This window comes from Myotis nattereri (assembly GCF_964212035.1).
Source record: "Myotis nattereri genome assembly, chromosome: 5".
NCBI classification, from domain to species: Eukaryota; Metazoa; Chordata; class Mammalia; order Chiroptera; family Vespertilionidae; genus Myotis; species Myotis nattereri.
Genome location: NC_138080.1, coordinates 63,586,282 through 63,597,760, shown reverse-complemented (window position 1 = coordinate 63,597,760; position 11,479 = coordinate 63,586,282). Strand labels below are relative to the sequence as shown.

The window sequence follows — 11,479 nt, the reverse complement described above, 5'->3', positions numbered from 1 at the left end:
ACCGAACTTCCATAGACAAGAAGCACTAAGATGCTATATTCCCATATATCTCAGACCCTCCGGTCATCAACCACAGCTCATCAATGCCCCTCTCAAGCTTACATTTTTAACTGCATTGGACATTAGGAGATTCCACTCGATCAGCTTAAAGAGGACAAAAAGGTATCAATTTGGTTTACAGGTTTTCTATTGCAGAATATGGGAGCAAGATGAAAATTGGTGTCTGTCAGGGCCAGCCTGACAGGTTGAGCTGGGCTGAGGCAGGGAGGTGGGAATTTAGAAAAGAAAGAAAGACGGGAAGTGGGATCGGGAGGACTACAGCTCTGGAGGAACTGAAGCAACTTTATTAGCTACACAATCCTATTTATACACAACACACTGAACAGGAGGTCTGTCAAGAGGAATGTATTCTTTGTTCCTCTTAATCTCTAAAGGAGAGACACAGCAGAAGGACAAGTTCTCAATACAGCATATCTCAGTAAATAGTTAGAGACTTCTTGGTAAGCCATGAAAGGCTGTTCTCATTCTACTGATAATCGCCATCCAAACAAGTCTGGGAAAACTGTGTGGGCAAGGGTCCCAGCCTTGCTAGCCCCTTCAGGTGCAAGGACCTTGCCAGCTTACATCTGGCCCCCAACAGGTGTCAGCTGTATTTCAGCCACATTTCAGCATTGCCTGGAATGGTATTAAAGATGGAAAGTATTCATTTCAGAGCTGCAAGCAATGCATCTGTATATCTACTTTATACAAAAAAATATATTTTTATTGATTTCAGAGAGGAAGGAAGAGGGAGAGAGACATAGAAACATCAATGATGAGAGAGAATCATTAATCGGTTGCCTCCAGCACACCCCCTACTGGGGATCAAGTCCACAACCCAGATATGTGCCCTTGAGCAGAATCGAACCTGGGACCCTTCAGTCAGCAGGCCAACGCTCTAGGCTCTATCCACTGAGCCAAACCAGCTAGGGCTGTATATCTACTTTATGTGAAAAGAAAAGTGACCTGATATAAGAACACATATGGAAATCGACAAGAGTAATGTGGAATGGGTACAAAGAATGAAGATTCTGTATTACAGATGAATGCTCACCACTGAACATCACCAGAGAAAAGGCACTAAACAACTAAGTAGACAAAATTAGGTAACACAGTTGCTAAGAGCCAGTCTTTGCCATCAGACTCTTAAACTGGTGGAGTAGGCAGTGTGATGGTAACACAGATGAAGGTATGGGTCCCCCAAAAGAACACACCTTTTTAACAGAATATGGTATTTCAAAGGTCTCATTAGACTCCTTGTGTCAATAGCCAGCAGAGTAGAAGAGAAATCACCAATATAGATGCCTTGACACTACGATAGCAGGAAAGAACATGTGTAGAACAGGTGATCCATTCTAATACTTCTGTACTCACTGACCCATTGTACTAGTAACTGCAGATAAACAAAGACAACTACTTGGTTTGAAAACAGCGTGATTACCACCAAGGGCTCAGACACATTACAAATGAATGTGTGGGTCATAGTACTAGTCAAGTTAGCAAGATCTACCAAAGTGATGTCTGAAGATGAGAAGAATTTTGGATAGGCAGTATAGGATGAGGATAACCTCGAGTTCCAGTGCAGCAAAAGAAGCTATTGTGTGTTCCACTAGTCTGCCCTCTTCTAAGTTTCTCTTCTGGGAGATCACAGAAACCATGGAGCCAAAATATAAATCTACATAGAGGAAGATCTGCCCAACAAAAGGCATGGACTGTGGTGGTCACATAAAGGTCCGTTTGGGGAGTCATAACCACATTTTCACAAACACTTTCCTTGGCCTACTTTCAAATGAATGGTGACTGAGCATGGCAATAGGACCAATACAGGGCATGCCTGTGGGATGTGAAGTTCTTTCAATGAGTGACTTCTGCTTGAAAACTTATCCTTATTTTGGCCAAAATGTTCATAGAACTATGTGACACTCTTGAGTTTCTTTTTCCCGTTTTTTCTTACCTCTCTCTCCTGCATCACAAACTGAAGGCTCTCGCCAGCCTCACTGTTTGTTCTCCTTTAACATTTAAAAGTATTTCACTCCAATAAATCTCTTGCACATCTGAGCCTGTGTTTGTGTCTGCTTTTAGAGGATCTGCACTAACAGCATCTTAGAACACACTGCCCTTGGAAAACGAAGCACTGTAAAATTAACTTATTCACACTAAAATAAAAACAGCTCCTATTCTTATTAACTCTATAGAACAATTTAGGAACAATTTGGTATTTTATTTTTTTTAATATATTCTATTGATTTTTTACAGAGAGGAAGGGAGAGAGATAGAGAGTTAGAAACATCAATGAGAGAGAAATATCGATCAGCTGCCTCCTGCACATCTCCTACTGGGGATATGCCCGCAACCCAGACACATGCCCTTGACCGGAATCGAACCTGGGACCTTTCAGTCCGCAGGCCGACGCTCTATCCAGTGAGCCAAACCGGTTTCGGTTAAATCAACAACATATAAAAGCACTTTCTTGAAATACTCAGGTCAATGAAGAATAGCTCTATTTTGAAAATATTAATATGAACAGCATGTTTCAAAATATATGGCAAATAACATACTTTGCAAGCAGAGGGATGCTAACATCAAATTTTGTATTACTATATAAAAAGGAAATAAACTTAGTATTAAATTCAATAAGTTGGAAAACTAGTTAATGAGCTTAACAATAGTGGACAAAGGAAAGTAATAAAAAATGAGAGCATCATTAATAAAAAAATAAAAGAAATAATAGAATTCATTTAAAAATAAAGATTTGTTTGAGATGACCAGTAAAATATACAGATCTGTCTGTATATTTTAGATATATACAGTATAAAGAATATAACCCTTTCCTGCTCCAGGCTTAACTCAAAGTTGGCTGCCCTCCTTATCACCTCCTATATGGGCTGGAGCACTATTACTAGGTGTCAATGTATTCCTTTCAGAACCTAAAGGGGTCTGCCAGGATCTATACAAAACTATAAGCATTTTTAAATATAAAGAAATTTAGTGTGTAATTTTACACTAATAAATGCTGAAAGTAGATTGCTTTATATAAAATATAAATCAACAATTCACACTGTCTCAGGGGAAAATAAAAATAGAATAATAAGCATAAAATTAGAAGAAGTTTTCAAATATATTACTGTAATTAAAGGTGATAATTATCAGCCAATTTTCAAAGCATACTGTTTCAAATTTTGAATATTTTACTGCTGTTACATAAGCACAACTTAGAAAAGGTGAAAAAATTAGCATATTATGTTCAAAATTTCTACCAAGTCTGGAAAATATAAAATCTACAACCTAAGAAAATTTATGAATTTTGAGGCAAAACTCTTATTATTAAATTAAATCCCATCATGTATCCTTTTTCAAAATTTATTTTTATTAAATTTATTAATGGGACAGTGGTTAATAAAGTCATATAGGTTTCAAGTGTACATTTCTATGATGCGTCATCTGTAAATGGCATTGTGTGTCCACTCTCCAAAGTCAGATCTCCTTCTGCTACCATACACTCAACCCCTTCTACCTTTCACAACTTCTCCAACCCCCTTTCACATCCTGGTGTCCATGTCTATGAGTTGTGTTTGTCTTGTTTATTTGTTGCTTGGCATTTTATGTGATAAGTCAAGTTTACTACAGGAAAACATACATGGGTAAGAATTAGACAATGACTTCACATAATTAATGGCAGTAATTGCAAATAAAACATAATATTTTGTCTCAAAATAATTGGGAAAAATTAGTGTATTAAAATAAATGGAAATTTCAGATTCCATTCTGGATTTTAAAATATAGAAAACTTTAAAAAAACAAAAAAGCTGGAAATACTTATATAAATTTTACTAAGATTTAAATGGTTTGCAACATACCAAAACAAAAACAAAAACAAGAGTTTATAGATATTTATCATATTGTGAACATTTAACAATATTTCATTTAAAATTCTATGGAATGTTATGAAATAAATTGAAAATATTAACTTGGTAGAAAAAGAGATCTATATATTTATAAATAGAAATTAATCAAGGGGATCTTTAAATTATCAGGAAAAGTAAAATAAAACAAAAATAAATGTTTAGAAAATATGCAGATTATTAAAATTCTCTGTAACATCAAAACACCAATATACATTTCAAACATATTCAAAGGCAAAATTTTTAAAAATATAAGAAACAAATCCTAAATTAAACAATAGGAAATATAAATTATCATATGCATGTACCTGGTCTTGGGACAAAAAGGGCTTTCAAATGGGATGTGAATAAAAATATACTATCAAAAATTATTGATAGAAAATAGCATTGAAGTTTACAATGTGAAGAAAATTAAACATAAACATAAAAAGCAAAAGGAATACAAGGGAGATTATTTGCCCCATATCTGGCAGACTATAAAAAAATTAAAGTTATATAAAAATAATGAATGCTCTAGTTGAAACTGAGGGGGAAATGGTAATGAGTAAAAAAGAAATTAAATAGATAAAAATATATGACACTTATGACAATTAACCAGTTAAAGTTACTTTACTTTGCATTAATATAAATAATTCAAATTAAAACATCAATAATGTTATATTTCTCCTTTGAAAAGATATTTATCAAACATAATTGTAATACCAAGATTGGTGACTGTGATAAAAATGTAAAGTGGTTCATTTGCAGACACCTTTTTCTATAATTTTATTCTTAAAAATTAGTAATACAGTTATATGAAAGGACATTCACTGAAACATTGCTGTGATTATGAGAATTTTAAAATATATTAGCTTAATACATTTTCATACAACTCCAGGATAAAAGCTATATTATAGTAGGGGATGTTAATATGAAATACAAAAATGTTCATATTTAGTTGAGTGAAAATTATAATGTACAAAGTTAAGTATGCAGTATTATTTCTACTTTCTATAATAGGATCATATGTACATGGACAAAGATCATATATATGTATACACATTTTTATACTTAAGTTCATATATTTTTCTATGTGAGAGGTGTATTGATATGTTTAAATAAATTGTGCTGGGGGTGAGAAGAATCAGTCCTTTGATTTTTTTATAAGGTTATTTGGTAAGGGATTAAGTGGATACACATCACTGAAAAAAATCCCCTGGACCTCCTTTCTGTTCCTATAAGAAAATACAATGATCACTTTCATGAAAGCTATTTGGTAAAGCCAAATTACTTTCTTGCTTTTTATCCATTGGAGAGCAGTTATATACTCAAAATCAATCAGAGAGAAAAACACCACATCGGGTTCTTTAGGTCTCTGTATGCTTTACAAATGTTGCCATGGCATTTCGCTAAATAGCAGCACAGGGTGATAAATGCATAAAATGGTCCCTCAAGTCCAGTAAAATATTGGACACAGCACACTGGTGATTGTGCAGAGCTGTGGGCTAGCATTACATTTTGCAAATCAATAAGGCAGACAATAATGTCTACTCTAGGAGAGAAAGAGGCAAAAATTATGAGAAATGAAACTGTTAAAAATGAAACTTTCACAAAGTGAAGAAATATATTCTACAACACTGAAATTAAATTATTGTGCTAATAGTGACATTATATCTGCTCACCATCAATTGAACATTTTTTAAATTATTCTTTAACAACAAAAAATGTTTCTTCAGTAATTGGTACCTGATACCACTTTTGAGTACACTTTGGGACAGGTGGGCATTGGACTAGGATAGAGGCGGCCTGTTGACAGTGTTCTGAGGTATTGTTACATGGAGAATGTATGTTTTAGCCTTTGTGAAATCACAGAAGCATTACATTTGACTTCACAATTATGGTCATAATTTCTCTCTTCTCTCCTCTGTCTTGCCCCCAGTAGAGAAGCAATTCAATTAGTTAATGTTTTAAAAGTTTATGTTCTAGGCCCACGGTCGGCAAACTCATTAGTCAACAGAGCCAAATATCAACAGTACAACGATTGAAATTTCTTTTGAGAGCCAAATTTTTTAAACTTAAACTATATAGGTAGGTACATTGTTATTAACTTAATTAGGGTACTCCTAAGGCTTAGGAAGAGCCACACTCAAAGGACCAAAGAGCCACATGTGGCTCGCGAGCCAGTTTGCCGACCCCGGTAATCTAGGCTATTAGAAGAGATAACGAAAGAAAGGTGAAAAGGATTATTAATCTGATATATAATTTTATAAGTAGCTATGAGCTGAGAGCTGGGGATCAATTGTAAGAATAGTAATACAAGAACAACCAGCCTACTCTGTGTCTGTCTGTCTGTCTGTCTCTCTCTCTCTCTTTCTCTCTCCACACATACATACATACATACATACACACACACACATACCCGCACACACGCGCGCACACACACACACACAAACTATGCTAAGCTATTTACGAAAGAGCTTCTAGAAACAAAATATAACTACACACTCAGTTTCTAGGCAGACAATACATATGGAGAAATGGGTAAAGGTTATTGTTTCACAAATGGGTGCAGAGAACGAAGACCCCTAAATACCAATCTTTTCAAGTGCTTTGTGTTTCCTTGTGAGACAGGTATTAGGAGGACTGAGTGTCCAAAATAATTTTAGAATCCTGGCTTCCAAAATATTGGTGCAAGGCCACAATATCTCTAGCAAGGAAGGGATTTAGATCTTGTTAGGTAGGCATTAAATAATGGCCCAGCAATTTATTTTAAAATGACTTATTTAGGGTCCACCGTCCATCCCGTTCTGCGTGTAAGGATCTTGAATGTCATCATGGGGTCCTGACAAGTAAAAGCTGAACAGATTGAAAATAAAAAAAAAACTTCGGAAGAAGCAAGAGTGCGGCGTGAACATGGGGAAGCAAAAGAAAACAAGGAAGTATGCGGCCATGAAGCGAAAGCTTAGTCTCAGAGATCAGAGGCTTAAAGAAAAGGATTAAAACCTAAAAAGAAAGAAAAAAAAGATCCCAGTGCACTCAAAGAAAGAGAAGTCCCCCAACACCCCTCCTGCTTATTCTTCCAATATAGCACAATATTCTTCCAATATAGCACACAGCGAGGCCCACCGTACCACATCCTGGTTGGTACCAACTTTACCAACTTTTCCATTAAGGCCAAACTGGACTTAGTGCAGTCAATGGTGGGTTGTCTCTATGCCAAGTGTATCCCTTGTATAACTGACTGTGTAATGGCTGAAATTGAGAAATTGGGGCAGAAGTATCGAGTGGCTCTAAGGATCGCCAAGGATCCAAGATTTGAACGATTACCAGGCACACACAAAAGAACCTATGCAGATGACTGCTTGGTACCGGGAGTAACTCAGCACAAGTGTTATATTGTGGCCACAGTTGACGGGACCTTAAACGAAGAATCAGGAAGATCCCTGGAGTTCCCATCATGTACATTTCTAACCACAGGTACAACATTGAGCAGATGCCAGATGATTATGGAGCCCCTTGGTTCTAATACTTAAAAGACAAAGTTTCTCTGCTTTCCTTCAACCAACTTTCTCTGTTGCAGGTTTATTAAACATGCTACAACATGCGTTATTGCTCCACTCACACATTTGCTGTTATGAGCTGAGAACAGTTACATACACTCACTTTTTGGTGGTGTTTTGAAAATGATTTTGATGTTGTTTTAAAAATGATATTTTGTGTCATTTAAAATTCTGTTACATCTTTTTACAAATCAGATGACTGCTCACAAAAATAAATAAATAAAAAATAAAAATAAAATTAAAAAAAAAAACTTTTCTCGGGTCCCTAAGAGAGGGAAGAACACAGAACACTGCCCCCAAGGCTGGAGACAGAGACAGAAATAGATCATCTCTATTGACCTGAGCAGAGATCCCAAAACGAAATCACCATGAGCACCAGAGAGGGAAGAGTTAGGAAACCTTAACTGCAAGTAAGGAAATGCTGGAGGCTCAGTGTGGGCAAGCCTGAGGTTAAAAACTCCAGGGGATTCCAGTCATCGGGGGCCCCCACAACACTGTAAGATTTACTTAGAGGAATTTAACTTGTTCTCACAGCAAATATTGCAGAAAAATGCCCTTGGTATTCTGGAGGGGGAGGAAAAAATACTACAGGGCACTCCATTCTTAACAAGACTTGTTCTCTTAGGAAAGAAACTAAAGCCTAGTTAACCGAGAAAGAAACAAAAGAAATACAGGTGATGGAATTAAGAAGTATGAACTGGCAGTTACAAAATAGTAACAGGTATGTAAAGGAGAGCATCGGAAATCTAGTCAATAATACTGTAATCACTGTGTATGATGTCAGGTAGCTAACTGACGTACTGGGGTATCACTTAGTAAGGTATATAAATACCTAACCATTATGCAATATCCCTGAAGCTCACATAGTACTGAAGGTCAACTGTAATTTAAAAAAAAAAAAAAGACTGAAAATTTCCCCCAATTAATGCCAGACACCAAACCACAGATTCAGGAAACTCCAAAAAACAACAACAACAACACCAAGCGCCATAAATGCCAAAAACAAAGAACACCTGTGCATATCATTTGCAAACTACAGACCATCAAAGGTAAAGAAAAAAACCCTTAAGACTGTGAGGGGCTGGGGGGAACCTTACCTACAGAGGAACAAACATAAAAATGACATTCGAATTCTCGGGAACCATGCAAGAAAGGAGTAGAATAAAGTTTTTTAAGTGTTGAGAGGAGAAAAAGAGGACCCACAAACCTGGAAAATCCTTATCCAAATTATCCCTGCAAAATGAAGGAGCAAGAAAGACTTTCTAGGACAAATAGCGCCAGGAGACTAGTCCTACAAGGAAAGTCTTTGAAAAGTTCCTTGGCGGGGGAAACAGCGTGAAGGCCTTCCCGGGCTCCATAGGGGCTGTGCCCAGGGCTGGGTGCCCCTAGGCCAGGACTCACCTGAGCAGGGACAGCCTGGCTGCGGGCGTGGCTGAGGCTGCAGGCGGCCGGCATCGCCAGCTGGAGAGGAGGGAAGAGGAAAGCACTGCCAGTGGGAGTTGTGGGGCAGATGTGGTCTTCCCACACCCCAGGCCGGCCAGGCACCTGCCGGACTGAAACTCTGCGGCGCCCAGGCTGAGTTGCCACAGGCCCCTTAAAGCTGCCTTTCACTTCCCGCTAAAGGGCGGAAAGGATTCTGTCATCGCGAGAATAGAGGAGACCAATCAGGAGGGGTTTGTTCCCGGGGTCGTCCCCCAGCAGGTGCATCCTGCGGGCAGGTGTGAGGTGTTTGTAGGCTGAACCCGCCCTTCGTCCCTCCCGGTCCTGTCCGGTGGATCTGAACCGTCCCCGCAGGTATGTGAACTAAGGTGAGAGGCTTGCAGGATGATTTCCCCCTGGACCTGCACTTTTAAAACTCTTTCTAATACTCCAAAAATTATAGAAAAGTCAGGATTAACAATGAATGGAATGGATGCGGTTGAATTTTATGGAGTTTTCTCAGGTCAAATTTTGGCTCATTTTAAAGCTATGGATTCGGATTGGTTTGCACGTAACTACATCGGTAGAAAAAACAAGGTTGGATGTGTACAGCAGCATTATTCAAAATTGCCAAAACTTGGAAGCAAACAAGATGTCCTTCATTAAGCGAATGGATAGACTGTGCTATATCCAGACAATGAAATACTATTCAGCACTAAAAGGAAAGCATTATCAAGCGCTGAAAAGACATGGAGGAACCCTAAAAGCACATTACTAAATGAAACAAGGCAACCTGAAAAGACTATATACTTTATGATTCCAACTCTCAGACATCTGGAAAAAGGGAAAAAATAGAGACGGTAAAAAGACCAAGGTTTGCAGGTTGGTAGGCAAGGGTACATGGGAGAGAAGTATGAATAGGTGGAATAAAGAGACTTTTAGGGCAGTGAAAATACTCCATTTCATACCAAAATGATGGATACACCCCTTTATATATGTGTCCAGACCCACAGAATGAACAACACTGAATAAACCATAATGTGAAATAAACTAAATAAATATGGACTTGGGTGATTATGATGTGTCCATGTAAGTTCACCAATTGTAAAAAATGTACCACTTAGGTGGGGGATGTCGTTCATAGCGGAGGCCGAGCTTGTGTGTGTGTGAGAGGGGGGAGGAGGGACGGTATATATGTACCTTCCCCTCAATTTGTTATGAACATAAAATTAATCTAAAAAATCTAATGAAACAACAAAATTGTTTTTTAAAAAATATATTAAAGACAGAAGGAAGGTAGGTTTGTTTAAGAGGAAAAAAAGAAACTCATGTTGGGCATGTAGACTTATACTAAGTAAAGGCAGAATCAGAAAGGCGATTTAGCAGGAGTGCAGTTGTTATTAGAAGAATGAGCACCCAGGGAATTTCCCACAATGTGGTTTGAAGAGTCAAATGATTGCCAAAGTCCATGTTTTAATAAGATTCTTTAGAAGACCTATAGACCTCTCTGAGGTTTGTCTTTTTGTCATAAGACATTTCCCATCAGTGGCCTCCAGAACACATGCAGAGATTAGTCATTTTCATTCTTGAGATCCCTAATTTGTCTTGTGGAAAAATGACACATCAATAAAAACCCATTACTTCAATCAATATTTCAGGAAGCCTGGAGAGCATATGCTTGCCAGTGATGGCCTATGTAATCACCGCAAAGGAAATGTGCACAGTTCTTCCTACCCTTTTTAATGGATATTAGATATCCCATCAGAAAATATCAAACCTTTCCATTTCACTAATAAGGAGGTGCTATATAATTGAAGAAACTATTGGTAGTCCAATGAAAAAAGAAATAATACTTCAGTGGGAAATGGTCCTTTATAAATAAATGTCCCTCACATTATTTTAGAACAATTACTTGAGAAAAATTATCCGTAGGAGAACTAAAACTTTGAGAAATAAGGTCTCTGTAATTGCTATTGTAATCAATTAGATCCTTAAATACTTATTCTAATACCTCTACTTTTTTAAGAATAGTGGTTCTACTTTCTAAATAAGGGGGAGGGGAAAACATCAACAGCACCTATCTCTTTCTTTCTATCCCTTTCACACATTTAAGTATTTAGGATTGCTAACTATTAAATTCCTAAAACATTTTCAAATAATATATTGCTTTAGTTTCTTCTTACATATGTATCTATCCAACCATCTATCTACTTACCCACTTAAATTTCTAATGCCTACTTACCTAATTATCCATTATCTATCTATCTATCTATCTATCTATCTATCTATCATCTATCTATCTATCCATCTATCTATTATCTACTTATCTATCAGTATTACCACTGTCTCAAAAAGAATTGCATATGGCACACTTTCATATACATTATTCTTTGTTTGTCATTTATAAGATGCTGAAGCCTCGGTGAACTTCTGTCAGTGATTAACTTGTTTTATTTCTATTGAAAATTGTAACAACTTTCTACATTAGTAATAGGTAAAAATATAAGTAATCTATATGACTTTGCATTTTTTCTTATTAAGGTGCATTTAAGGTGTTATGTAAAACCCAAGAATGTTTGA

At 36.9% G+C, this 11,479-nt stretch overlaps 1 pseudogene across 1 annotated transcript; it reads left to right on the top strand.

Annotated features, from left to right (window-relative positions):
• The first annotated feature begins 6,833 nt into the window (after positions 1–6,833).
• Positions 6,834–7,446, top strand: LOC308520658 (rRNA-processing protein FCF1 homolog; annotated as a pseudogene). The gene has a single exon. The product of its transcript is annotated as an rRNA-processing protein FCF1 homolog (transcript).
• Positions 7,447–11,479: the final 4,033 nt, after the last annotated feature.